Source organism: Aythya ferina (assembly GCF_964211825.1).
Source record: "Aythya ferina genome assembly, chromosome: 1".
Taxonomy (NCBI): Eukaryota; Metazoa; Chordata; class Aves; order Anseriformes; family Anatidae; genus Aythya; species Aythya ferina.
This window is the reverse complement of record NC_140296.1, coordinates 112781481-112808670: the sequence shown is the minus strand read 5'-3', so window position 1 is coordinate 112808670 and position 27190 is coordinate 112781481. Positions and strand designations below refer to the sequence as shown.

At 38.6% G+C, this 27190-nt stretch overlaps 1 long non-coding RNA gene across 2 annotated transcripts in view; it reads left to right on the top strand.

Moving 5' to 3' along the window:
• LOC311444531 overlaps positions 1 to 27190 on the top strand; it is a 232272-nt gene that overhangs the window by 36094 nt on the left and 168988 nt on the right. For both annotated transcript variants that reach the window (XR_014697924.1, XR_014697925.1), the window contains exon 4: positions 11779 to 11875. This is a non-coding gene — a long non-coding RNA (uncharacterized lncRNA). The remainder of the gene's footprint in view (positions 1 to 11778; positions 11876 to 27190) is intronic.

The window sequence follows — 27190 nt, the reverse complement described above, 5'->3', positions numbered from 1 at the left end:
ATCAGTTCTTGGAGACGTTCAAAACTTGACTGGACAAAGCCCTGAGCAACCTGTTATAATTAGACATGCCTTGAGCTGGGGCACTGGCCTGGGTGATCTCCAGAGGACCCTTCCCAACTGAGTTTATTTGTGACAACTGAGGGTCAGGGTAAGACCTTATAAGCTGCAGCAGAGAGGGTAGGAAGTCCTTTAAAGCAAAAGTGCTGTCATTGAATGTAACTTCTTCCACCAGGCTGCTCTTGTTTGAATAGAGCTTTATGCTTTTCTGGTATCCCCACCTTGCAGTATCTCAATAATAAACCAATTCTCCTTCTAGTTGGCTTTGTTCGGCTTCTCTTTTTCTTCTTTGAATCAAACAAATGTGGACAGTGATAATTTTGATTTTTCACAACCTGATGTTCTTGGCAGCTCAGGAGAGAGGCGGTTTTAGTTGGCAGGTTGCTGTTCAAAGCATGTGAAGCTCAGACATTAGAGAGTGCTGATAAAAACGAGTAAAATCCAATTAAACAATAGAAAACAGAGCAGGCATGTTTGGCTGGCAGTGAGAGTTCCACAGAGGTCGGTGCTCTGACCTATTCTATTTCCAGCCAACTTCAATGACCTAGATGTGGGAAATAAACTAATTGAATTTGCTGATGCCACAAAATCAAAAATTGAGGTCACTGCTGAACAGCAGGTAAAATTCAGAAAGGATTTAGATCTGCTATTTAAGTAGTCTCAGAGAGAGCAAATGAAATTGTATGTCTACAAGTGGAAAGTAATACACATTTGGCTTCAAAATAAATTCATGAATGCGAATTAATGGGATTGAACTAGAGTGGGAGAAAATTGAAAGCGACTTTGAAGTAATAGCTTACACGCGGTGCTGTCAGGCCACGCGACAAGGTGGTGCGGTGCGCCTTCGAATGTCAAAGAGAAGATCCCTTAAACTTCTTTAGTATTTAAAAAAAGAGCCTCAAGAGAGCAAGTAAGCCTCAGCAGTGTGGTGATAAGTGCAATGCCATGAATAACCTTTCCTTCTTTGCCTAGTGGGAAGGCTCTAGTTTACTATTAGTCAATGGGGTGTCTGTAAGAACACAAAGAACAAGTAAAAAAAAAAAAAAAAGTGTATGTCTTACTGGGGAGAGAGGAAAATCTCATTGGGGAATTATATCGAGGACAGTTTCTTCTTGAGATATTGTTGGAGGTGCTTCTGGAGGGATGGAGCAATTCTCTAATTTAAAAAAAAAAAAAAAAAAACAACAACAACAAAAAACAACACTGTAACAGTGGAAACTGCTGTAATTTGGAGCCGTTGTCTTTCAGGTCAAAGATAAACCACAGATTTCTAGAAACTCACTATAAATCATTTTCTTTCCATCTCTGAAAAATACTGTTTCTTGGACACGCAAATGCTGTAGCTTACTCGTCTGTATGCACCTAATACCTCTTTTGTCTCTCTTTTGTCGAATATATCGACAATATCGAAGCAAAGCAGAGCACTCGAGGTAAGGTCTATTCCTAACGAGCAAAACCAGTGTTATTCTCCCAGTTCTACTCTTGCTCTGTGCCCTCTGACAGTAACCTGTTTCCATCAGGGCTTGGCACAGCACTGGCACTTCCTAATGGGTTCCTGAAGCCCCTGTCAATGGTCAACAGCATGCTAAAAGCCTGATGCTCCTGACGTGCTTCTGACGTGTTTATATATGGTTGTTACATTTTTGTTTGTTTTTGAAGTAATGTGTTACAGCTCATAAAATTCAAGCTACTTCCTTGGTTCCTCAGCACTATCTGAAGAACTATCTCTCTGGCTGCCATATCACACAGAATCACAGAATCACAGAATTTTCTAGGTTGGAAGAGACCTCAAGGTCATCGAGTCCAACCTCCAACCTAACGCTAACAGCCCTCCACTAAACCATATCCCTAATATCAGTACAATTGCAGCCTTTACAGTTGATGAAGTTTCATATTAAAGTGATTTAGGTTTTTGTCCCTTCTGTCTTGATTGGAAATTTGTACCAGAGTATCATTGTTCTAGTAAGTAGGAAATGTCTTCAGGTACTAGTGTATTTTTTGGTTTTATTCTGTTGTTGGAGATGCCTTAACCTAATCTACTGAGTTAAATAATTCCCTCACTTTCGTTTGCTTCTTTAGTGACGTTTACCTAGTTGATGGGTTTATAAGTGCAGTTATTCCCCCTCTGTTATATTATGAAATTAAGTAAATGAGAGATTAAATCTTTTCATTCCTTCTTTACATCTTCCTGGTTTCTTCTGGGAATATGGGCAGCTGGAACTCCATGTGCTTCTCCAGGTGAGGCTCACCAGCACTTTGGGCAGTAGGTTATTTCTGAGAAAAGTGAGACCTTGGTAGTGATTTTGTGGTTGTCTCTGTCACTGCATCACATAGATAATTGCTGGAAAAATCTATGAAGCAGTTTTTTGGGGGTCCTAAACCTCAGTTTTTTCCACTTAAGTGCTTGCTGTTTTGCTGAAGTTTGTGGTTACAGTTGTGATTTTGCATTTAGAGGTTTGATTAAAAAAAATAATAATAATAAATCCTATTCCAGTCTTTGTGGTTGTTCCATCTATTGTGTGCAGTGTTCTGCCTGTGTCTGTTCATTACTTCCAGCTTTGTCTCAAAATGTTTTTTTACTTTGGTGCCCAGGTCAAGCACTGGTGGAAGCATTAAGTGACCTGTCCTTTCTTTCTATCTCTTTTTGATGATCGCCGCCTCTTCCTAGACTGATGTTTCCATTCATCACAGGGTTTCTGAGCCCCTTGTTTTTCTAGGGCACAAACACTTCTGTGGATGGGTTTACTCAGGATTGCTGTTCTGTGTGGTTTGCCAGACCTGAGGTAAAGCTGCTGACCATCTTTTGCCATTGTGTTTGAGAGAAGGATGCAGGTAAAATTCAAATGCCTGGTGAGCTTCAGGAAAGCAGAAAATTGATATACATCATATTCCTTCGTATCTGTTGCTATAATAACAGGCAGTAACACACTTTATAAGCTGTCAGGCACTTCATCAAAGATTATGTGATGTTGTGAAAGTTAGCTGTAAATTTTCTCTTCGTTTTTTTTTTTTCTTTTTTCCATGCAGAGCTTCAGTAGCGTATGTTTTAATCGGAGCTTTTAGCAGTGGAAACATTGCATGCCATGCATTGAATTCCTCACATGCCTGAATTCTTTACATCTGAACAGTTCAGGTTCAGGTTGCACATGCAATATTCATCTCGTATCATGGTGAAGAGAACAAAATGTTTGTGTTGCTGATGAACAACTCAAGCATGTCTGTTTTGAAATAAATGCTGCAAATCAAGGACACAGAATAAGTAATAGGCTCTTGAATTATGATACTTTGTTAGCCCTTTAGGATACGGTAGGCCTGTCAGCAATTACCTGTGGAAATCCCAGATGATTGCATCTGTTGTTCTGAAGTAACAATTGAACCTTGGGTCCAGTTGTTGACTTGGTCCTCTCTTGTATATGTGGTAGACTGATATGTTAGGTTTCTGAAGCCTTTGCAGAATATCCTTTCCAGATATTAATTGCCTGTTCTATTTTAATCTCTACCATGGAAAGAGTTTAATTCCTATTTCCTTGGGTTTCATCACTGTTTATATGATAGTTTTAGACTTTAATTGAATTTTAAATGTCAGTGGCTCCATCTGACCTGATCTCCAGTAGTATTTCTCAGTTTTTGAAGTGTAATCCAATCTCACAGAAGTGAGGCAAAATTCTGATTTAAAAACAGATCAGTGTCCTTTTTGCATGAGAGAATGGAACTTAGTTATGTAGAAGAGGTAATTAAACTCAAGAGCATCTCAGAGCACTGTTACTTGCTCTCTGTCCAGTCAGTCAAAAAAAAATTTCTCAGATGTTAATGTTAATATTCTCCATCTCCAGGTGTTTGTTGTTAGATGAGCAAATCTAGAGGCTAACTAGCTTTCTGTCTTCACAGCAAACAGTACATCACCTATCCAATTTGATGTGTGTAACTTGATAAGAATAATTCACCCATTTTCTGATAAGTAATTAGTTGAATTTTAACTTGTCATATTTTTATTAATATTTATTTGGATATGTCATTTTTGTCTGTGATAAGGAATAGTGGTAGGGAAGATCTGTCTCTCCCCATTTCCTTCTGCCCCTGTCCCCGCTTCTTTGATCATTTGCAGTAGTAGACTGAGGAAAGCTTCCCTTGGAGAAAAGTAAAAAGAGTTGCAGCAGGTCATGTGGACTGATATGCCAGAAAAACCTTCTTCCTTAAAGAGAAGAAAAAGTGTGTGTGTATGTATACATTCATGTGTGTGAATCTAATTATTTAGGAGATGTGAAATAGGCTGAAAACTTTAGCGTCCTTGTTACCATTGAGGGGTGAAGGGCTTTAAGCTGTTTCCTGTTGAATTGGTATGTGGCATAAAAATATGGTTATATAACCATCATGGTAACATCACTTTGATCCGAAGTGGACTCCGTACACAATTATTTTACATGTGCCTTTCAATTACTGCATTCTCTGTTAATTTATTAAGTGCATTTTATGGATGTAATCAATGGGACCAAGCAGCCAGCTCCTACCTCAGCAACCTCAGTTGTGCCTTGGGGCATAGTACTGCACGATATGAGCCAAGCGGATTTTCTGCTTGTGTTCTTCAGGGTCATTTGTGAGCTGGAAATGTTCTGCTAGAACAAAAGATGAGCCTGCAATATAGTTTCCATGTAGAAGAGTATTAGCTTTTCCAGGAATGTAGGAGCCAGTCTTTTTTCATTGAAAATACTCAGTTTGCCCAGTTTACCCTTCAGTTGCTAGCACTGCTGTGTTTACTATATCTGTTAAGTACCAGGGGCAGTTCTGTTACTCTTCTAATATTATTAAGGGAAATAATACAAGTAGGCTGATCCTTCATCCCTTCTTCTGAGACCGATCCTCAGAGCACAAGTTGAAGTGATTTGTTTCTGTCTTCCAGGTAATTATGCTCTAAAGTACCAGTCATATGCACCTTGCTGTTATAGATCTTTGGATTATTATTTCTTCTTTGTGAAGTGTGTTGTGCCCAGAGATATGGTGTATATACAGTTTAAGAACAAATTAATACTTAAACAGCGCGTTAACATTAATGTTCTTCTTACGTTGTGAAGTACTTTTAAATTCCCTTTGGAATAGTTGCGAATGCAGTTTGTACACAAATGCATTTGGTGTTGCTGTAGAACAAATAAGTGTAATTTTATTCCAAATGTGCTTTGGCTACTGTTAAAGAACGTAGCTTCTAAAGAATAAAATAGGTGAGGGGTGATGGCCTATATGGTGTTTGTGTGTATTCATTCAGATTTGGGGCAGAAAGTAAATGTATTCCTCACTAGCCTTATGAGTACTACATATATTCCCCTTAAAATACCCTGGTGTTGCAAGATGAAAGGTGTAAGCTGCTATAATATTCCTTCTGAAAGAAGGCTCAGACTTTTCTGTTAAAGAGTAGGGTTTCTCAGGACCATACTGAGAAATATTCCTAGTGTGATATTATCAGATATAAACACTTTTTTCATTTATGTGAAGGATACAAAAAGAAATCAAGACTTGTTCTGCACTGTTTTCCTAATGCTGTATTTGTGATCAAAAAAGAGGCTCTGCAAATGCAAAGGTAGCCTAAAATTGTAAACATTATTCACCTTTTTCTCCCCCTTTCGTCTTCCCAGAATAACTGCTAACAAGCAATCAAAATAGCTTTATGTACCCAGTCCATTGGAAGTTGTGGAGGAAGGGAAGGCACAAGCAAATTTATTTTATACTGCCCTTTTGTTTTAAGAGTTCAGTCACTTCAATCCACTTGGGTCATCTGGAGAATTTTGCAATGCATATATCTTTCTAAATTCCTTTCGTCTGCAGGTTTTTTTTGGAAGATAAGGATGTTGACCCACCACACTCTGCAAATTCTTTATAGTTTTGATTTTGCACTCTTTCCTTCCCGCACATACCCTGCCTGGATCTAATGTTGTGGTTCTGGTTTAGACTTGATCCATTTCCCTTTGCTGTGCACAAACTGTGGAAAGCTTTGAGCTGCTAATTCTTTTGGTGTCACTTTTGATACTATGAACAGATTTTTGCATTTGCAATAAAGCTATAGTTGAAGGCAAAATTTTGTGTATTCCATGGTATGCTTTCCTTAAAACTACCATAATAAATTTGGGTATCACAGCTTTTAAAAAACAAAAAAACAAACTGCACTCTTCTCTTGTTGAAGCTCCCTGAAAGGTTTGTATTCCAGGAGGCACAGGCGATTTAACACTGAGTACTGCCCTTTCTCTTTTTTCTACCCCCCTCTCCCCTTCCACTTACATTGCGCTGTGAACCAGCATGTATCTCGGTTTCTAAATGATACACTCTTAAATGTGGGTACAGATGTTTCAACTTCAGTTACTACCTGCAAATGCACTGTCCTGAGAAGTTGTCTTATTGCTTGTGTTTGCTGTTTAAAGAAGGTAATTACAGATGTGTGTGTGCAAGGGCTTGTAACATTAGGTTTCTGGCAGCCTCGGATCACTTCAGCAGCAGATGACAGCAGCAAACAGTAACAGGTAGTGTATTTACAGGTCATGCTTTTGGATTTTAATTTTTGGGCCACAGTTCGGAACGCTTCTTAATAAGATCCTGCACTACTTCTTGGTTATAAATGCTGTTGTAACAAATTTGAGGCATCAGAAAACATCCCATTACAATTGTGGTGCAAATAAACCAAGCATTTCATAGTGCACTTCTGTGAACACTCCTCTTTCTGTGAAATTTTCTTAGATCTGACATTAAGTTATGACTTCATCGATTGGTATTAAAAATTATGGGCTTAAGTATGAAGAAATGTATTTTAAATGGATGAAATGGTATACCTTGACTTCAACACTTATAAATGCAAACATTATCTCTTGAGAGGGTGTCGTCTTCGATTCTTTCTGAATCCCTGGAAGTCAATGAATATTACAAAGGCCAAGTATCTCTTGATCTTGATCCAGAAGGACTGGTGGAGGACGTGATCGTCGGGAGCTGTCTAGGGCAGAGTGACCACGCAATGGTGGAGTTCACTATTCTTGGCGAGGCCAGGAAGGGGACCAGTAAAACCGCTGTATTGGACTTTCGGAGGGCTGACTTTGAGCTGCTCAGGACATTGGTTGGTGGAGTCCCTTGGGAGGCGGTTCTGAAGGGCAGAGGGGTCCAGGAAGGCTGGGCGCTCTTCAAGAGGGAAGTCTTAATGGCGCAGGAACGGTCTGTTCCCACGTGCCCAAAGACGAGCTGGCGGGGAAGAAGACCGGCCTGGCTCAACAGAGAATTGTGGCTTGATCTTAGGAGGAAAAAGAGGGTTTATAAGCTTTGGAAAAGTGGGCAGGCCACTAAGGAGGACTTTAAAGAAGTAGTGAGGCTGTGCAGGGACAAAATTAGGAAGGCCAAAGCTCATCTGGAGCTCAATCTGGCTACTGCCGTTAAAGATAACAAAAAACGTTTCTATAAATACATCAACACAAAAAGGAGGACTAAGGAGAATCTCCATCCTTTACTGGATGCGGGGGGAAACTTAGTTACAAGAGATGAGGAAAAGGCGGAGGTGCTCAATGCCTTCTTTGCCTCAGTCTTTAGCGGCAATACCGGATGTTCTCTGGATACCCAGTACCCTGAGCTGGTGGAAGGGGATGGGGAGCAGGATGTGGCCCTCATTATCCATGAAGAACTGGTTGGTGACCTACTACGGCACTTAGATGTGCACAAGTCGATGGGGCCAGATGGGATCCACCCAAGGGTACTGAGGGAACTGGCAGAGGAGCTGGCCAAGCCGCTGTCCATCATTTATCAACAGTCCTGGCTATCGGGGGAGGTCCCAATCAACTGGCGGCTAGCAAACGTGACGCCCATCTACAAGAAGGGCCGGAGGGCAGACCCAGGAAACTACAGGCCTGTCAGTTTGACCTCAGTGCCAGGAAAGCTCATGGAGCAGATCCTCCTGAGAGTCATCATGCAGCACTTGAAGGGGAAGCAGGCGATCAGGCCCAGTCAGCATGGCTTTATGAAAGGCAGGTCATGCCTGACGAACCTGATCTCCTTCTATGACAGAGTGACGCGCTGGGTGGATGAGGGAAAGGCTGTGGATGTGGTCTACCTTGACTTCAGCAAGGCTTTTGACACCGTCTCCCACAGCATTCTCCTCAAGAAACTGGCTGCTCTTGGCTTGGACTGGCGCACGCTTCGTTGGGTTAGAAACTGGCTGGATAGCCGGGCCCAAAGAGTCGTGGTGAATGGAGCCAAGTCCAGTTGGAGGCCAGTCACTAGTGGCGTCCCCCAGGGCTCGGTGCTGGGGCCGGTCCTCTTTAATATCTTCATCGATTGATCTGGACGAGGGCATCGAGTGCACCCTCAGTAAGATCGCAGATGACACCAAGTTAGGTGCGTGTGTCGATCTGCTTGAGGGTAGGAAAGCTCTGCAGGAGGATCTGGATAGGCTGCACCGATGGGCTGAGGTCAACTGCACGAAGTTTAACAAGGCCAAGTGCCGGGTCCTGCACCTGGGGCGCAATAACCCCAAGCAGAGCTACAGGCTGGGAGAGGAATGGTTGGAAAGCTGCCAGGCAGAGAAGGACCTGGGAGTGATGGTGGACAGTCGGCTGAATATGAGCCAGCAGTGTGCTCAGGTGGCCAAGAAGGCCAACGGCATCCTGGCTTGTATCAGGAACAGCGTGACCAGCAGGGCTAGGGAGGTGATCGTCCCCCTGTACTCAGCTCTGGTGAGGCCGCACCTCGAGTACTGTGTTCAGTTTTGGGCCCCTCGCTACAAGAAGGACATCGAGGTGCTTGAGCGGGTGCAGAGAAGGGCGACGAAGCTGGTGAGGGGCCTGGAGAACAAGTCCTACGAGGAGCGGCTGAGGGAGCTGGGCTTGTTCAGCCTGGAGAAGAGGAGGCTCAGGGGTGACCTTATTGCTCTTTACAGATACCTTAAAGGAGGCTGTAGAGAGGTGGGGGTTGGCCTGTTCTCCCACGTGCCTGGTGACAGGACGAGGGGGAATGGGCTTAAGTTGAGCCAGGGGAGTTTTAGGTTAGATGTTAGGAAGAACTTCTTTACAGAAAGGGTTGTGAGGCATTGGAACAGGCTGCCCAGGGAAGTGGTGGAGTCACCATCCCTGGAAGTCTTCAAAAGACGCTTAGATGTAGAGCTTAGGGATATGGTTTAGTGGAGGGCTGTTAGCGTTAGGTTGGAGGTTGGACTCGATGACCTTGAGGTCTCTTCCAACCTAGAAAATTCTGTGATTCTGTGATTCTGTGATTCTGTGATCTCAAGTGTGATAGAAAGATAGAATTTGGAAGTTGTATCGCATTTACTTTTCTGACAGCACTGTGAATAAGGAAGTGTCTTTTCCGGTTTCTTCTATTTTATTCCTTATATCTTGAAAACCACAGTCTAGAATGAATGAAAAATTGTTGTGACTCATGGGTTGATTTGGAGAACTGTAAATCTGGAATTCATCGAGTTTATTCAATTTGTGGGAAATGCTGCCAAATATTCTTATGGAAGTAGCTGTGTTTGTTATCCCACTTGACTCTTTCCTCTTTCTATTTCAGTTACCAGATATATTTGTATCAGAGCAGACTTGATGTACGGGAGGTGTTCAGCAGTTCTTCTCACTGAGTTGTTTCTTAATCTGTTTGGTCTCAGTCCAGTCATCAGGAATGATACCTATTTGAGCTTTAGCAGATTCGTTCCTCACTCTTGTTTTTTTTTTTTTTTTTTTTTTTTATGTACTTGCACCTCACCTCCTACTCCCAGCTAATCTTTTGGTTGCTTTTCTCATCCTTTTTCTTCTTCCCATCTCACCCCTGGAGGAGCTGTGACTTGCAGGGTTCTTGCCCTTTCTTTGAAGGGGAATCCCCAGGCTTTCAGGAGCTGCTTCAGCATAGAGATGGGTAATTTAGAAAAGCGAAACAAAACTAACTATGAACGGTTAATGTGGAAATTGTCCTTCTAACATCTGAAACTGTCAGTATTAACATCTGGAATGGAATAATTGGGGAGTATGTTCAGCTGTCTTGATTCCTTTCTGCCTTTTAAATAATTACTTTGCTCTTGCTCGTCTACTCAGCTTTTACATGAGATTCATAGAATGATACAGATAAGTTGGAAAAGACCTTCAAGATCAAGTCATAAATACTTGTGTATACTGCGTGTATATCTCCATATATACATGTATTATATTTCATTGTATGTATTCACATTGCAGCAGAGAAATAAGTTAAATAGAGAAAACAAAGTATTGCACCCTGTTTCAAAAGGAGAAAACTTTCCACGTGAAGTGCATTCTTGCTGTTCAGTGTGTGGGGATCACTTTTAGCCTTCTCCATTTTTTTTTTCCTGGCCTTATGTAAATAAAACAAGAAAAAAGGGAAGGAGAGGGAAGATGTTGAGGCAGGACAAAGGTGAAAAGGATGATTTCAACTACTGGCAGTAAATATTATAACTTCTGTATCATATTTTGTGATATCTAGAAATGTATATTTGTAAATTTTTTTTGCTTTCTGAGACAACTTTTTGGCTCATCTAAACAGATTTTGTTGTTGTTGTTGTTTATTTACTGGTTACTTCTTACCTTATGATTCCTTGTTCTCTTCCTGCTTTATGTAATATATCAACAGATTTTACATTTTTACCCAACTTGCGTAGGCAAATGCATCCTCTTGTTTTGCTCCTTAAACTATTCTGTATGAGGTAAAGAATTTGTACCAAAAGTTCTATCGATTTCAAGAATGACAGTCCCTGTCTACTGCCACCCTACAGAAGACAAAGATGCCATGTAGAAAATAGTGACTTTTTTTTTTTTTTTTTTTTTTTTTGCTTTTATCCATCAGATATAAGTCAATTTTGGCAGAAATGGTATTTTTAAATCCAAACAGTTCTGCTAAAATGGTGAAATACAGCAGTGGCTGCTAATGATGTGCAATGGCAGTGTGGTGTCTTACAGCTTATTCCACATGAGCTGTGCTGTTGCTGATCCTCAGGAGTTTTCTGTGTGTATCAAGGAAAGTTGCTATATTTTAATCCCTGCTGTTTTTACCATTGGTTACATAGCAGACCACCACTGCCAGGTTTATGCTGTATGTTTTTTGTTTGTTTGTTTTTTTATGGTTGCACTTTTTTTTTGTTTAAGCCTAGATTTTTTTTATTTTTTTTTTTATCCACTAAAAAGGCTATAGGTGACTCTTCCTGTTTCAAAACCTGTGTGTATGTTTTATTTCAAATGTAACTGAGCGTGGTATTTTATTCTGAATCTGGACTGAGAAATAATTTAGTTTTCACAGTTTTAGAAAAGAAAATGATGAGGCATTCATTCAAGAAGCAGAACATAAAATAGAAGTACTTCATCTCAAGCCATTCTTCTTTCAAGCCTAATGTCAAAGTTGAAAGAGTAGTTTCTCCTACAGGAAACCATGTTTTCTTTGTGGTCATAAATATCAGTGGTTTGGAACCTTTTCAATTCTCTAGCACCATAAAAATGATGAAATGAGACAAAAGAAGAATTTTCCATTTAAACTGGTGCAGTATTGGTAAAATAAACATGAGTTGTAATGCTCCTGGGTTATCTTATCAGTGATGTTTCTACTTGACACATTACTGAGTACCACAATCTTCTAACTATGGTCAGATAGATTTGAAAATATTTTCCAATAAATATAAAGGCCAATGTCAAATGTTCTTCTACAGGTTGTAAATAAAGATGAGTGAAAAACAATACCAGCAATCACGTGTATGTAAATTTCTCTTTTCAGCCTGCTTGACACAGTACTGCCGAGCAAAGGCTGATGGAGCAGAGCAGACTGAGGCTGAGTGCAGTGCAGTCGTGCTAAATTCCCTGCATCGATGCATGTGAGTAAGTTCCTGCCTCTGTTGTGAAATAATTATAAGCATTTTCTCCAAAGTCTTTGGTTGTTACAATTGGTTAATGTACTTCTTTCTTTTTTTCCCTCCACTTAGTCAAGCCAATCCTTTGATAGAGGCTTCTAAAAATCAAATAATATTTGATTACAATGAATTAGCCTTTCATGGGTGATAACTACATCAAGGTTGGGGGTGGGGTTACATGCCCTATTAAAAGGGATTGTGCCTACTGTTGTGGTTTAACCCAGCTGGCAGCAAAACACCACACAGCCATTGCTTCACCCTCCCCCCTCCCTCTGGGATGGGGGAAAGAAGTGGGAAAGTGAGGCCTGTGAGTTGAGATAAAGACAGTTTATTAAGACAGGAAAATAATAATAAAAATAATAATAACAATACTGATGATGATGATAGTACTACTACTGTGTACAAACAAGTGATGCACAATGCAATTGCTCACTACCCGCTGACCGATGCCCAGCCTAACCCCGAGCAGTCCAGCCCTCCTCCCCCTGGCTAGCCACCCCTATATGTTCAGCATGATGTCAGATGGTATGGAATACCCCTTTGGCTAGTTTGGGTCACCTGTCCTGGATCTGTCCCCTCCCAGCTCTTGCTGCACCCCTAGCCTGCCCGTTGGCAGGACAGAGTGAGAAGCTGAAATGTCCTTGGCTTGGTGTAAGCACTGCTCTGCAACAGTTCAAACACCAGCATGTTATCAGCACTGTTCTCATCCTAAGCCAAAACATAGCATTCTACCAGCTACTAGGAAGAAAATTAACTCTGTCCTAACCAAAATCAGGACACCTACCAAACAGCAGTCTGGATAGGGAGATGCTAAACATCCATCCTTTCTACTTGACACCAGGGAAAAAGCGAAGATGAGGACAAATGACATCTAGTTGCATAAGTCATCATGCTAGAAGCTCAACACACAGTGATGTGAGGCACCCTATCCCTTGCATGGTAGTATTGAGTGTGCTCTTTTTAAAGAGAATCAGTTATCCTATTTTACTGAGGGAGGAATTGGTGCAGTAAAGAAAGCTTAGAAATAGAGATTTGGCCAAGAACATCTGGGGGCTGCTGATTAAACTGGCAGAATACTCCATGTTTCCAGAGGTGCAGCACAGTGCTCTTACAGAAAATACCACCCCCTAAAAAAAAAAAAAAATCCTACCAGTGAAAAGATACTTGATGCAGCTGATACTACTAAAACGTTATGGAGACCCTCTCATAACAATTATTAAAATAAATGTGAGATACCCAGTTAAAGTGGAGCAGGGAGAGTGCTCTGAAGTTCAGTAGTCTCCATTCAAGGGAGTATTAGGTGCTGCAGTTAATTCTAGTGAAAGTGAATGAATTAGTCTAGAGATTACCATTCCTATGTAGGCTTGGTACTAACAAATTTGAGTATTTGGCAAGGAAAAAAAAGGATGGCAGTATTACCTGACACTTGCAGAATTTTCTGGCGTAACTAATACATAAAATTAGTGATGGATAGATTCATAACACTAAGTTTCCTTTGCTCTCCAAGCCATGTGAACTTGATGAACAAAGCTGAAGTAGGGTAATGCAATGTCTGCTACAATCTCAATCTTTGTATAGCATTATGGGTAGAACTACCCAAATACAATTTTATAATTGAATCGATTATGCCAATTTTTAATTCAGTATTCTAAATCTAATTTTCTCTACTGCCCAAAGGCATTCTTTCCAATGTTAAAGCCAACCCAGAGCCCAAGAGTGAAGGTGAGAGGTGTGAATTTTATGTAAAATTTTACTTCAGAATCTTTAACGTTTTATTAGTTCTTCCATCAAACTAAACAAACAAACAAAAAAATCCAATACTGTTTTGCAATTACATAATTATGTCTTCAGTTGGAAATCACCTGGAGCCAGTCACAAAGACGATTTTTTATTTGAAGAAGTTGTAGCTTTTTGACCAGTTTGCCTTGTTTTATGATCTCCAAAGGCAAAGAGGTGGAAAAAAATTGGGGATAGTGCTTTTCTCTTCCTTCATTTATTTATAATAAATTCTTTAAATACAATTTCAGAATCAGTCCCAGGTCTTACTGAATAATAAATATGCTTTAAAATGCCTTTTTTTTTTTTTTTTTCATTTTATATACATTTTAGTTTACTCTCCATTGACTTCTGAAAAATCAGCATAATTAAAAAAGCTGGAAATGCACATGTTAGGTCACTAGCCCGTACTTAAATATCACCTGCTGTGCTTTGTTCCTTACTGGAATTATAGGAAGCTGCTGTTTAATTAGGATGCTGGCTAAACAGTACATCGTAAATTAAGCTAATTGATTTCAGCAATGGTTTAAATCTCATGAAATTTCAGGTTTTGCAAACCTTGCAGGCTATTTTCAGATCTGAGAATTCATTAAAGTAAACTATAGTTGTGTATTGAGTTTTCTTTTTTATTTGCATGCCTACCTGCTGGGTGCTAGGGACTGTGTTGTGCTTTGGTGACCCTGTCCTATCCCATCTGTATGAGGATTTGTTAAGAAAGTGCTTTGACTTAAGCAGTGCTGCCCAATGGTAGGTGAAGTTGAGGGCTAGTGCCATACTGTACGCCATACTGTATGCCATACTGTATGCTGTTCAATATTTTAGCCCTTCTCAATTACCAATATATCCATAAATGGACTAAAACAACTAAAGCATGGTATATGGTGTGCCTTACCTAATGCTCAAACAGAAATTCTGTGCCCCCGATACTCATTGTTTGCTATTATGTGTTGTGCTCCCATGATAGTGACAAAGCTATCTTACAACTGGGGAAATGCTAAGGCATGACTACCTGTCCCTCTCTCTAACAATGCTTTGGGAAAAGCTCTGTTTCTGGCTTGATTCACAAGATAGGTTTCATTTCTTGGTTCACACTATGATATGGAAGAAAACTTGCATTTGCAGCTGACTTTTTCATTCAATTGTTACAGAACTGTAAACCCATAGCAGACGTGAGATTTGGGAAGCATTGGAGTTAGGAAGCCTGTTTCGTTTTATGCAGAACCCTAAGGACGCAGGCTAGGATTGCTGCAACTTTTGGTTGCACAAAAGCAGTACCTCTGTGCCTCTGCCATGTGGGAGACTGCATTGTTGTGTGTGGCTTTTACCTGCTGTTAAGAGCAGACAAAACAACCACTGCTGAATGCTCAGTGCTTCCTGGCCATGTCCTCTTCTCTGTGAGGGGGGGGGGGGAAGAGAGTAGATAGCAAAAGACAATCTGTGATGGACAGTATTTTTAGCCAAATGCCTCAGAAGATGCTCATGGCCTGATCTGTGAATGCTGTTGTGCATGTTCTGTTGTTAGTTTTGATCTGTTTGCCTTTATTTATAAAAACTACTTATTTTGTTTCATAGTGGCTGATGAAAATGTAGCACCCTGAAAAATATCCTCTATTTCATAGTGGCAAGAAGAGTTAAGAGTGTTTAAAGCCAATCCTTTTTGTTTAATTGCTAATGGTAGAAAAGCATTGGAAAGCCTTTCAACTGTGAATAACAACTTTATTTATTTATTTTTTTCATAAAATCAGTAACTACAAAACCTGTACTCAACATCAAGAACGTTGGTACACAGCAGGCGTACTCTTCCATATTTCATTTTCTTCTGGAGGCCACACAGAAATAATTGTCTGCTATCACTGTGAGCCAAATCAAAACTGAACTGAAGCTGAGCGAGAGTTACCTGATTGGCAAATAACTGTTATCACACATGAATGGGCTAAAGATGTCCCAGGAAGAGCCCAGACAATTTATGAGCCCTAGAATGGTCAGGTCAGAAAAGAGCCTGCAACCTTTAAGTAATGGCAAAATAACATCCACTGTGCTACAACTTTTATATTTGCTTGTTTAGAGAAAGCAGAGGAAAACTACAAGTATTAAATACGTTTTTTTTCTTTTTTTTCTGTTTTATATATATATAAATATATATATATATTTATAATATAATATAATATATAATGTAATATATAATATAATATATATTATATATAATATATATAATATAATATATAATATAATATATTTATATATAAATATATATATTTATATATATATTTTATATATATGATATATATATAAATATATATATAATATATATATAATATATAATTATATAATAAAATATAATTATTATATATATATATATAAAGCTCTATTCTATGTTGGAGACATAAAATCATAGTAATACGTTTCTTATTTTGAAATTCTTCTAAAGCATTGCAATTGTTTTAAGGGGTTGTAGCAATACATTTTTGTGTTTCTTCACTCAGTGCTTTTGGGGTGATAATAAATAACCAGATTAATACCAAGCTGTAGTTGTAAACCTCATCTTTCAGTGCACCCACCTCCAGCTGAATGTAATCTTCTTATCACTGTGTCTGGATAGCGACAGAATGTTAAATGGGAATTGGTGTTCAAGGTTGCATTTGCCATCAACTTTTAATTTGAAGGGTTCTTAAATCTGCAAAAGTGAGCAGTTTTTCAAATTGATTTGGATGAACCAGCTCCAAGTTAATAGTTGGGAAATATTTAATAGTTTGGGCATTTTACCATCACATGCAATTTCATTTCCTGTTCCATCTTGCTGTGTTCCAAGTGCCTGCTTCACCAGTTCAATCGCTATTGAAGCATTCAGAAAACTGGGTTGACTTGGAGGATGGGTTTAGTGTTTTTTTCTTGTGCTATTTTAGTTTCAGATTTTATTATATTGCCCTTGATAATACTTTAAATATTTTTTCACTGTTTTATACTATATTGGAGAATTGTTTTTTTTCCCCTTCTGTTGTACAGTCACAGTCAAGTTTGAGCTTATACTTTTAAACATAGCTGCTTTCAGGGCAGAAGAGTTTGAAGTACTCCTTCCTGTCACAGAATGCAGTCTTGTTTAATGATAAAAAAAGGTTATTTCAGGAAGTTTAAGAAATGCATAGAGTGTGAGGCAATAGAACGGTGGCTCCTGTTATCGTGCTTATATTAAGAATGTCTTCAGAACAGGCACTTCTGCTTTCATATCAAAAGTAAAAGTTTACTATCATTTATTCACTGAAACATTTTAGTTCTGTGGGTTGTTTTTAAATGGTCTTTGAAGTTTACAAAATTTCAAGAGGTATAACGTTCCATGAATATTAATATTTTAGATGCAAAGAAGCCTAAGAAACCATAATTCACAGAAAGAAATCCAGGAAGTTTAATTCTTAATGCTTCTAAGAATCTTCAGCATCTGAAAGAGTAAATTATTTAATTAGATGGCTATATATATATATGTATATATAGATGAGGAGTCAGCTGGGGAGGGGGGAGCTGTGTTCAAAATCAGCAGAAAACTGTATCTCACAATGAAGAATAGACTTAATTCAAAACCTGTGTGGAGGTTGCAAGAATAGCCTTTCTGCCTTTGCATATACTTTCTCTCTCTGCATTGAGAACAAATGTCAGGACTGTAAAATGCTTTTGGGTAGATGAACGCATACATTATGGAAGGGGCTTTCTTCCCATTACAGTGTGAAAATGCATCTCATCAACTGTTTGCATCTTTAATAGCTTGAATTGCATTGGGTAGTGTGATCTCATTACAAAGTACTGCTCTTTTATTGTCCTTTAGAATATGCAATAGCACCGATAACAGGCTTTTTCTTATATTGTAGGCTTCTTCTGGCAGTCTTTTGCCAATGTAGACTTTGGTTAACAAAATATTGAAATGGATTTCTTCCTGAAATGTAGTTGGATAAACTTAGTTGTATAGAGATGATATTTTTTTCTGTGACGCATATTATATACAGAATTAATTAAGGTACTTGTGTAAAGGATGAATTTTAGTCTATTTTGTAACATCTATCTACTGATTGACATTGCAAATAGTACATTTACATGGATGTGAGCAGAGTTTTGTTTCCACTCCGTTCTGACAGGATGTACTTTCCAGAACAAACCAAGCCACAGGTGTGTGGGTCACCTTGCAGATTTAGGGAGAACAGTGGGAATTTCATGCAGTCGGTAGCTAAGTCACATTACATGTTTTTGATTCTTCATGTTGTGATTTCCACAATATCTCTTCTTTTTTTTTGTGTTATCACACAAAATGGCATATCAGCTACTGTTGTGTACTTACTGTTTTTCTTCCCTATTATTAACGTAGAAGATGTTCTGTGCCAAATACCTAACAGGTTCCCTAAGGGAGTTTCCCCTCGCATGCCTCCATTAGTTACTAAGTACATCTGTCTTTGCTATCCCAATAAGAAATAACTTTGCTAAGTTCACTTTATAGTTTCAGTGATGTACAAGAGGACAGCATTGCTTTTCAGCTCCCAGCAGGTGACCACCTGCTTTCACTATTCTTTTCTAATTTTGTTGCAATCAGAAATTCAAGCCTTTCTGCAAACAACAGAACAGACCTTGGTTTGCTGTGACTCTTCCCTATGTGTATTTTCTACTAGCTAGTAAAGAGGTTGAGCTTACCACTGTAGCTTTTTTCTCTGAGCACTTATTGTAGTCTTTTCTCTGCTTCTAGTCTATATTTATGAAAAAATAATAATAACAACAAACAAACAAAAAAAAATAAAAAATCACTGAAATCTTTGCAGCATTTCTGCCAAGTTTAGTTGAAAATGTACTAGGATTTCCAAATTATTTTAAGATAAATGGATTAAATGAATACCAGAGGATGCATTGATTATATAAATGTCTTTTATATGCGACAATTGCCTGGAGAAAAGTACTCTTGAGTACTCTTGTTATATTTTGTTGTTTGCTTTGCTGAGCTTACCTGTGAGTTACCTGCACAGATGTATTGAAGACTTCTGCTGTTTGAGAGATCGCTGCCTGCTTTTAATGAAGGCTTGTAATCGTTTCTAGTTTTCTTTAGATAAAGTGAGACAAATAGTGTCTTTGTTTTGTCATCTTTAAAGGTAAATCCACTGGTATTATAGTGTTTCAGATGTTTAGGTAAATCATAATTTGAGGGATGGTGAACACTTTGAACGCTGACCTTATTCGCTGTTTCACTGGTATCCTTTGTACAGCAGACTGAAGAGCCTCTGTAGACATGCTGTCCTATAATACAATACTCTGGTACCGAAAGAAAAAGCAAAATAGACTGTAGCAAGAGCTACAAGCAGAGCTTACAAAAGCCTCTTTTCTTCATTATCTCCAAGCATAATTTGGCCTTATTTTTCACCAAAGTGTAAATGACGGTCTGTGTTAAACTCTCTTCTTGTTGGTAGTCCAAAGATGAACTGATCTTAAATGGACATTTTGGTTAACGAAACATCTTGAAGTAGCTTTTCTTCACCTTTGACATAGACTATGGAGACATATACATTGCTGAATTCAAAAGTATCTGAATGCATTTGAATATTTTAATTTTTAAAGTTTGTATGATGCAATGATTTCTGGAACAAAACAAAAAATTGATATTCTAGGTGATGCTACTTTTTTTTTTTTTCCTTCCAAAATGTTCTCCTTTAGATTTCATGGCATGATCCTTTTTTTTTGTGTGTGTGTGAGAGAGATTAGTATGAGCTGTGGAAAATTCACTAAAGCAAATCAAACTCACATTTTGGTGGGAAGAAGATTTTGGAGATAAGTTTCTGGCAGGATGGTAAAATGGAACGTGGCATTTTGGCCTAGCAAAGATATTGCTTCCTTTTTCTGTCAGCTTCTTGTTTTCTTTCAATTAATTTATTTTTCTTTGAGCAGTGAATAACTCATTTCTATTATCCACCTGCAAGTGGCCCTTTGGAAGATGGTTGAATTACTCCTGGCTTGTAAAGAGCAAGCTGTGTTTTGTCACTTTTACCATAAGCACTATTTCCTTCAGCCTTGTTTTCATTCTAGCTTTATTACTATTTACAAGCATTCATCTGCACAGCTGTCATTTAATGGAAATGAAGAACTGAGGACTTGTTTGCCAGGGGCACATAAAGAAGACTCAGTCATAGTTTGTGCGTGTGCATACGCTTTACCACTTTTCTTTCTCCTGTATTACTGTGTTGGTTCATTGAGGTCAACAAGGAAGAAACTAATTTCAAAAAATCATTTCAAACTGGTTGACTTTTTGATCCCATAGTAGATTTTGGTTGAGAAATTTCTTAAGTACCCAGCAAAATATTTTTCTTTTGTTTGAGAAACTACAGTAAACTGAAGAAAAAAAAGTGGGTACAATGCATGTTCCTGATGAATACGTTTGCTAATTATGTCTAATTACTCAAAATTGAAACATGTTAGCTCTAGGTAATTATTTTAATCTTATAATTTCAACTACTTCCAAGTTCTATTCAAACTTAAATGGAAAGTTTTCTGTAGCACTTCAGTGTTTTACCAATCCTTTTTTACTTGTTTGTTCATTATTTCTGTACGTGATTTCCCCACCCCTTCAGGGTTAATTCACATAATATTTGGAAAGGAGGTCTGAAGATCACCCAGTCTAACCCCACTGCTTTGTCAGGGTGAGGTAGAGCAGGTTGCCATGGGCTGTATCCAGTCAGGCTTTTGGGTATTTCTGATGATAGACTCCGGAGACTCGCTAAGTAGTCTGTTCCAGTGTTTAACCACCCTCACAATAAATAAAGTTTACTTAAGTTCTGATTAAATTTCATGTATTTCAGTTTGTGCTGTTGCCTCTTGTTCTGTCACTGGGCACTGATGAGAAGAGTGCTGACTCTTCTTCATTCCCTTTCCTCAGGTATTTGTTGATAAGATCCCCTTCTGCCTCCCAGACTTCTCTTTACAGGCTGAACATCCCAGTTCTCTCAGCCTTTCATGACGCAAAAAATGCTCTGGATGCTGTCTGGAAAATGCAAAAATTTTAGTTTTGTGGAGCAGAACATACAGTTAATTTAGATACTTGTGATTTAAATTTTTATTCATTTTTAATTATGCCTTCATAGGTGACGCTTTCCAGATGGAGCAGTAAAATAAGTATGCCCCAAAGGTCTGAGTGTTTGAATATCACCCAGTCAGTAGCTCTCTAATAAAAAGGACGTGTTGAGATAAATAAACTTGTGCTTCTGTATGTTTTTGTCCTTTGTAAGGGCAATAAAAGTGGACAAGTTATGATGCCCTTAACTTACAGAACTAATATCTGGAATGCAAGAAGGTTACCTTACTTGCCCAAAAGCTGTTGAGACGGAAGTGGTGGTAGTATAAAGAGAACTGCTTGCAAATATATGTATTCACATATAGCAGCAGGAATTGTGTCTTTACTCAAAAGTCCCTGAGCCAGCTGAAAAGGAAGAACTTTATTATCTAATTGTACACTTTGGATCAGCTTGACTGTAGGGTTAAAAAAAAGTTTGAGCTGTGTTTATTAGGGAGTCTGCTGTTTCTTAAGCAATGAAATCAGACAAAAAATATTGTACTTTTATATATCAGGTAATCAGTTACTTTTGAGAATGTAACCAGCTGATCATAGATGCTATCATTAGCTCAAATTAGGATCCAATTAAGGAAAATTGTCTGTTCAGACCATATTTCAGCTTTGTGGCATTCACTCCTGCAGGAGGTCACACAGAGACAAATACTTGTGTTTTGAAGAGGGCTGATAATACTATGATTGGTGACATTTCTTAAGTGAGATAAAATCAGTTGTTATGCTTTGAGATGAAGTGATAATGGGGTTGAAATTCAATCCTGATAACCTGAGAGTGTTTACTGTGTGGGGTTAATTGTAGGAAGTTCCCAGGTACAATATTTTCCTCTGTTTATAGGGGGTAACAAATTTGAATTTTTTGGGGGAAAAAGTTACTTTTGAGACTGGCATTTTATTTTATTCATCAGGATGAAAATGAGTCATTTTAAGTCTCTATGGGAAGCTGGAGGAGGGTGGAGTGAGGGACGGTTGGACTAGCTCAGGAACCCACCCCAAACTCATTTAATTTCCTCAAAGATGATGGCACCTTCTAATGATACTTAATTTACAAACTCTAGATTAAAATTTCAGAAATTAAAAAAAAAAAAAAAAAAAAAAGGTCTGCCTATTGAAAAGGTCTGCATATTGAAAAATTGTGATTTGAAAGAACAGATTATTTTGAACTTATTTCTTAAGGAATCTTGCAAACAAAAAATTATTCCTTCCAGGTTGGTGCTTCATGCAATTAAATGTTCATTCTCTTTCTCCTTTTTTCCCTCTCCCCCAGTTCTTTCCTCTCTCTGAGCTGATGTTGTGACAGAATAATGTCAGTAAATTGCATCAAATCATGACAAGGTGATATCTGAATGCAGAATAGTCTTTGTCAGAATTATTTCAGGTGGCTCTTTTAATCTCTGACTGGTAGCATTTTATGATTGATAGTTGTTGCTTTGAGGTTTGTTGATGAGTTGAGTCACCCAAAAAGTTTGGTCTGTTTCTTGACCAGGTGACTGCTCATGTACTTCTGGCACAAATACTGACTGAAGAGGCTTGGAATTGAACTTTTGAGAGATTTGTGCCAGCAGGCAGACTTATCACGGGAACCAAAGGAGCTGATTTCTCCCATCACCACCTCTTAGAGTGACAGGCACTCTCACAGTTTTGTGATTCATATTGCAACTTCCTCTACCCTTGGTCAGGAAAGCACAGTCACTGCAATGCTGTAATGAAGTGTGCTGAAACGCATGTTGGGATTCAGTATGATGACTTGAAGATGGTTATTAACAGCAAAGGTTCCAGCTTTGCTGATGACTATAAAACGAAGCCTATTTCTCTTGTTTACAACATATTGCCTTCCACTTAGGTTTTTAGATGTAATTAAATACATTGACTTTGATTTGTAATGCTTTATGGACTTTATGTTCTGGCTGCATGAGATGTAGGTTGATTCCATAAGGCACTGTCTGTACAGGTCTCATCAACGTGGAGTGTCTCATGGCAATCCTGAAACCACAGCAGATGACAGGAGAGCCAGAGCTGGGAGGGGTTTTTCAACTACAGACTTGTATCTTGTCTTTTGTTGTTTTAAAAGGTACTTGAGATGACATCTGTGTTCTCTTCCCCTTCAAAAAATGTAGGCAAAATAAGGCTTAGAGTAAAAGACTATTTATTAAACAAGGTCTGGTCCCTTTTGATCCAAGCAACTATCAACCACGGGGTATTGGCTGTCCTTTTCTTTTGCAGAGGAACTGATTCATCCACAGAAGCTAACAAATGCCAGGCTCAGAATAAAAAGTCAACTACTAGCAGTGCTTTTTCAGCATGTGGAATGCCTTGCTTCAGGATGTGGGCACTGAATGTTTCCAAGAGTTTAAGGACAGACAAGACAAATCCATGACTCAGACATCTCCTGAGGTCTGTGAAAATACCTAACCATAAATTGGTAGAGGTGGACGAGTACTTTGAGGAAACATTAGTACGTTTTGTGTCCTTTCTAGATGTCTCTCTAAGCATCAACTTCTGCCTACTGTCAGAGGCAGGCTATTGGGTTAAAAAGGTCTTTGTTTAACACACCGGTGCTCTTGTAATCCATCAAGGCTTCAGCCTGCTCATTTTGCAGGCTATATTAAAAATAGCGTGGTCTTGTAGCCAGAACCATCACTTCAGGGAAAAAAATGTAGGAATCCACTCTTCAAGCATGCCTCTATTTTATTTTATTTTTATTTTATTTTTATTTTTTTTTTTTTCAGCTATCTTATTCCATAATAACCGGATTTTAATTTATATCATGTGCCTGGCATGATGATTGCTTCATGAAATGTCCATTTTCAGTTGTCTCCAAATACCCATAAATCAAAGGCATATTTTGTTGTTATCTATCAGTTTTTCCCAGCATAATAGTAAATATGGAATAGTCCTTGTAATGTTGTTTTCTATCTATGGCATACTGGAAACAGTATGAAAAAAAATTGTTGTTTTTTTTTTTGTTTTTTTTTTTTGTTTTTTCTGGATGGGGTAAGCTACACCTTTTCTTTGTGTGAGGTTGAAATGGAGAAAATAAGTGTATAAATTCCCACTCAGTTTACATCTCCTGATCACCTATTTGGTGTAGGCCATTGCAGGAGAGCCAGAACAAATTATGCATGGTTTAAAAACTAAATTTTTAGCTGTCTGTAAGTAGTTGTCATGACCTATGCATGATAAGATTAGCTGGGACTTTTTGTATTTAAAAGCTTTCTGATAAGCATTATCCAGGAATCTAAATATAGAAGCAAATAAAAACGATTGTCCGTTTCCACTAGGAACAGTTTTCTAAACAGAAACGTACCATTAGTGAAGCCAGCATGTAATGTTTAAGTAGCAGTTCAATTATAGTGGATTTGGACTTTTAAAGCAGTGTATTTCCAGCTAAACCACAGTATGTCTATGTAGCCTTATTACAAAGGCTTAGTCCCTTCCAGCGCCGCCCTTCCCCTGCCCTCCCTGCCTCTTTGTAACGGGAAGGCTTCACTGTGTGGGAGCAATGTTCCCCCTCTGCCCTGTAAGCATTAATCTCCTGTGGGTGAGACAACTGCTTTTAGCTTTGGTAAACTTAAAAATAAGACTCTCTGATGAAGACTGTAGAGGTTTTGGTAAGTGACAGCAATCTCTCTCCTGAGAAGGCTTACAGCCAGAGGGAAGGGAGAGACACTGCAGTGCTGCCCTGCTTTCTTGTGCCCGCTTGTGTACCCCGTGCTCCTGGGCAAAAATGTTGTTTGCCAAAGATCTGACAACCACCAAGTCACCCCTCTGAGAGGGCTGAGAGGAGATGGGGGATGATGCCTGTCTCGGGTTGTCTGGCTGCCACTTGAGCAGTCTGGTGCAGGCTCCCTTCATCAGCCGAGTGTTGGCTTCTCGCCCTTGCATTGCAAGACAAAAACATGTGGAGACCTCTGCAATCCCATGCAGGGTTATACCAGTCTGCTTTTCTTTAGAGTGGTCACTGCCTAGCACAGTTTGTTTTTGCTGTGTGCCTACATACCATTTCACACACCTTTAGTTGCTTTTCCCTCCTTACAGTCCCTGGCAATCACTTTGGTGTGACGTACACCTGCTGGCCAGGCAGCTAAGTGCTGTGTTTTCTTTGACCTTGCTGCAGTAACTTAAAGCTTTGCCACATAAATAAAGCATTGGTTTCACTCAATTATTTGCTATAGTGGTGTCTGCATAGCTAATATACACTTTAAAAAACGAGATCTTTGGAAGCAGCCATTAAGTTTTAGCATTTACCCCTAGTATGAATGCATAAGGAGTTCATATTAGAAACTGCAATTCACTTCTTTTAGAAACTGACTTGGTAATCTTAGGGTGTTTCTCCTTCCTGGGAGGTGTGTAGTAGAACCCTTCTGCAGAAAATAGCAGAATCTACTTTAACTTAACAAAAGACAAGCAAATTTTATCCAGAAATGGTATTAGAAAATTTCTGATGTAGTGACAAGCCAAACAACCGTTATGAGAAGGAAAAATGTTGTAGTGTACGCTGTACATGAAATAAAAATAGTTTTTTTCAACATCTTGCAAAAAAACAGTTATGAGTAGGAAGCAACGGGGTGACCCAAAATAAGTGTATGGAGGTTTGGTGCCCCTGGCTGGTATAAACAGATGCCAGAAAACTTCTTTGAAAAATGCTATTTTTTTAGTATATGAGCCCAGTTAGTGCATAGAGCCTGGTGAACAGGTTTTGAAATACTTCTGCATCCATTTCCACATGTTACGAAAATGCTTAACAAATTAAACTTCTGTGCCCACAGAAAGAAAGTAGTGGCTGAAGCGGCCCCTGAGGGGTATGGCTCTAGGGGTTCTGACATCCTGTGAGCTGTGCTTCTTGGAGGTGAGAAGAAAATGGGCTTTTTTTCTAGCAAAATTATTCATCAGCCACTTTCTTCTGATTCTAAAAGAAAATTGGACTGAATTTAGAAAAACCTAAATATTTACAACAAAGCTTTTCCTTACAGTTTCAGATTCCCGTCCAAATTTTTTCCAGTCTGAGGAAGACTGCAGTATTTGTCACCCTCTTTCTTTACTTGTTGATGTAAAAAATGAAAAAAAAAAAAAAGGAAGAAAAAAAAAAGGCAACATGCTCTGTAAAGGCAAAAATAGAAAGTCTGTATTTTGCAATCTGAAGAGAAATTGGCCTCTAACTTCATATATTTGTAGTTTCAAAAAAGTCATACATACATTTTGAAAAATAAAAAATTAACCTTCTTTGAGAAGCGTGGAGCTTTGCACAGGGCTTATTTTAGATATCTCTGTCATAGTTCTTCAGGAAAAGTAAAGGCAAAATAAAATTCAAGCATTACATCAATGTAAGGCTAGAGTTCGATGTCAAAAATATTTTTTTTATTCATACAGTTGCACACTCAATAACAACACAAATTGGGGTTGCTGAAAAATGTTTTTTGCTTTTTTTTTTTTTTTTTTCTCCAGATGTTAGGAAGTGAAGTGAGATTCCTACACCAAACTTCACACAGTTGTGCTTTCCTTCAGTTCAATCTCCCATCCAAAGTTGATAGTACAAAACAGAAGGGCTATAAAAAGTAATTTCATGTATTGTCCAAGTTGCTCTTCTCTGAGGAATTAAAATACTCTCAAACCTTCCCCATCTATTTATATGATGCTATTTTAATTGCATGTCAGTGGCTTGGAAAAGGGCGGGTGACGAATTGCGCCCACAGGAGCTTTTGGCACATAATTTTTTGGACTTTCAATTTGATGCAGCTCACTCGAGGCAATAAACATGACATTCCTGGAAAAGGAGTGTATTACAGTCAACTTGATGTCACGATTATTAATCCCCAGTCAATCACAGGACTTCAGGACTTTCTGTGACAAACTAAATTTATTAAATAAATAAAAATTAAAGGCAAGCAAACATTTAGCCTCCCCACTGTTCTCCCATCCAGCTCCAAATCTCAAAACAGTACAGTGTACTTGCAGGTGTTATACAATTTGAGCACAGACAATACAGGTATAATTACAGTTTATTTATCTCTTAAGGAGAAAGTAATGTGCAGTAAAAGACTATTTATTTATTTATTTATTTTTATTTATTTATTTTTTTTCAACCAAGGGAGAGTGAAATATCATGACTTTACTGGCAGGAATGATCTTGCTGAACACAGGAGAGAGTACTGGAATAGTTAAAACAAAGGATAAGGAATCCAAGATTTTTATCTGTCATCGCTCTTTTAACTGATTTATTCTATTTTACAAGTCTTTTCCAAATAAATGCCTTGTTTGCCTTATGTCATAATGTGTTTTGTAGTGATGTGCACACACATTGTTTTTATGCTGAACTCCAGAAGCATGTGAAAATCACTTGCTTTTGGGCTTGTAACTAAAATCCCATGCTGCCCTTATTTGTTGTGCATTTAGCTGGTGAACTTGTTCATGTCTGTCTGATGAAA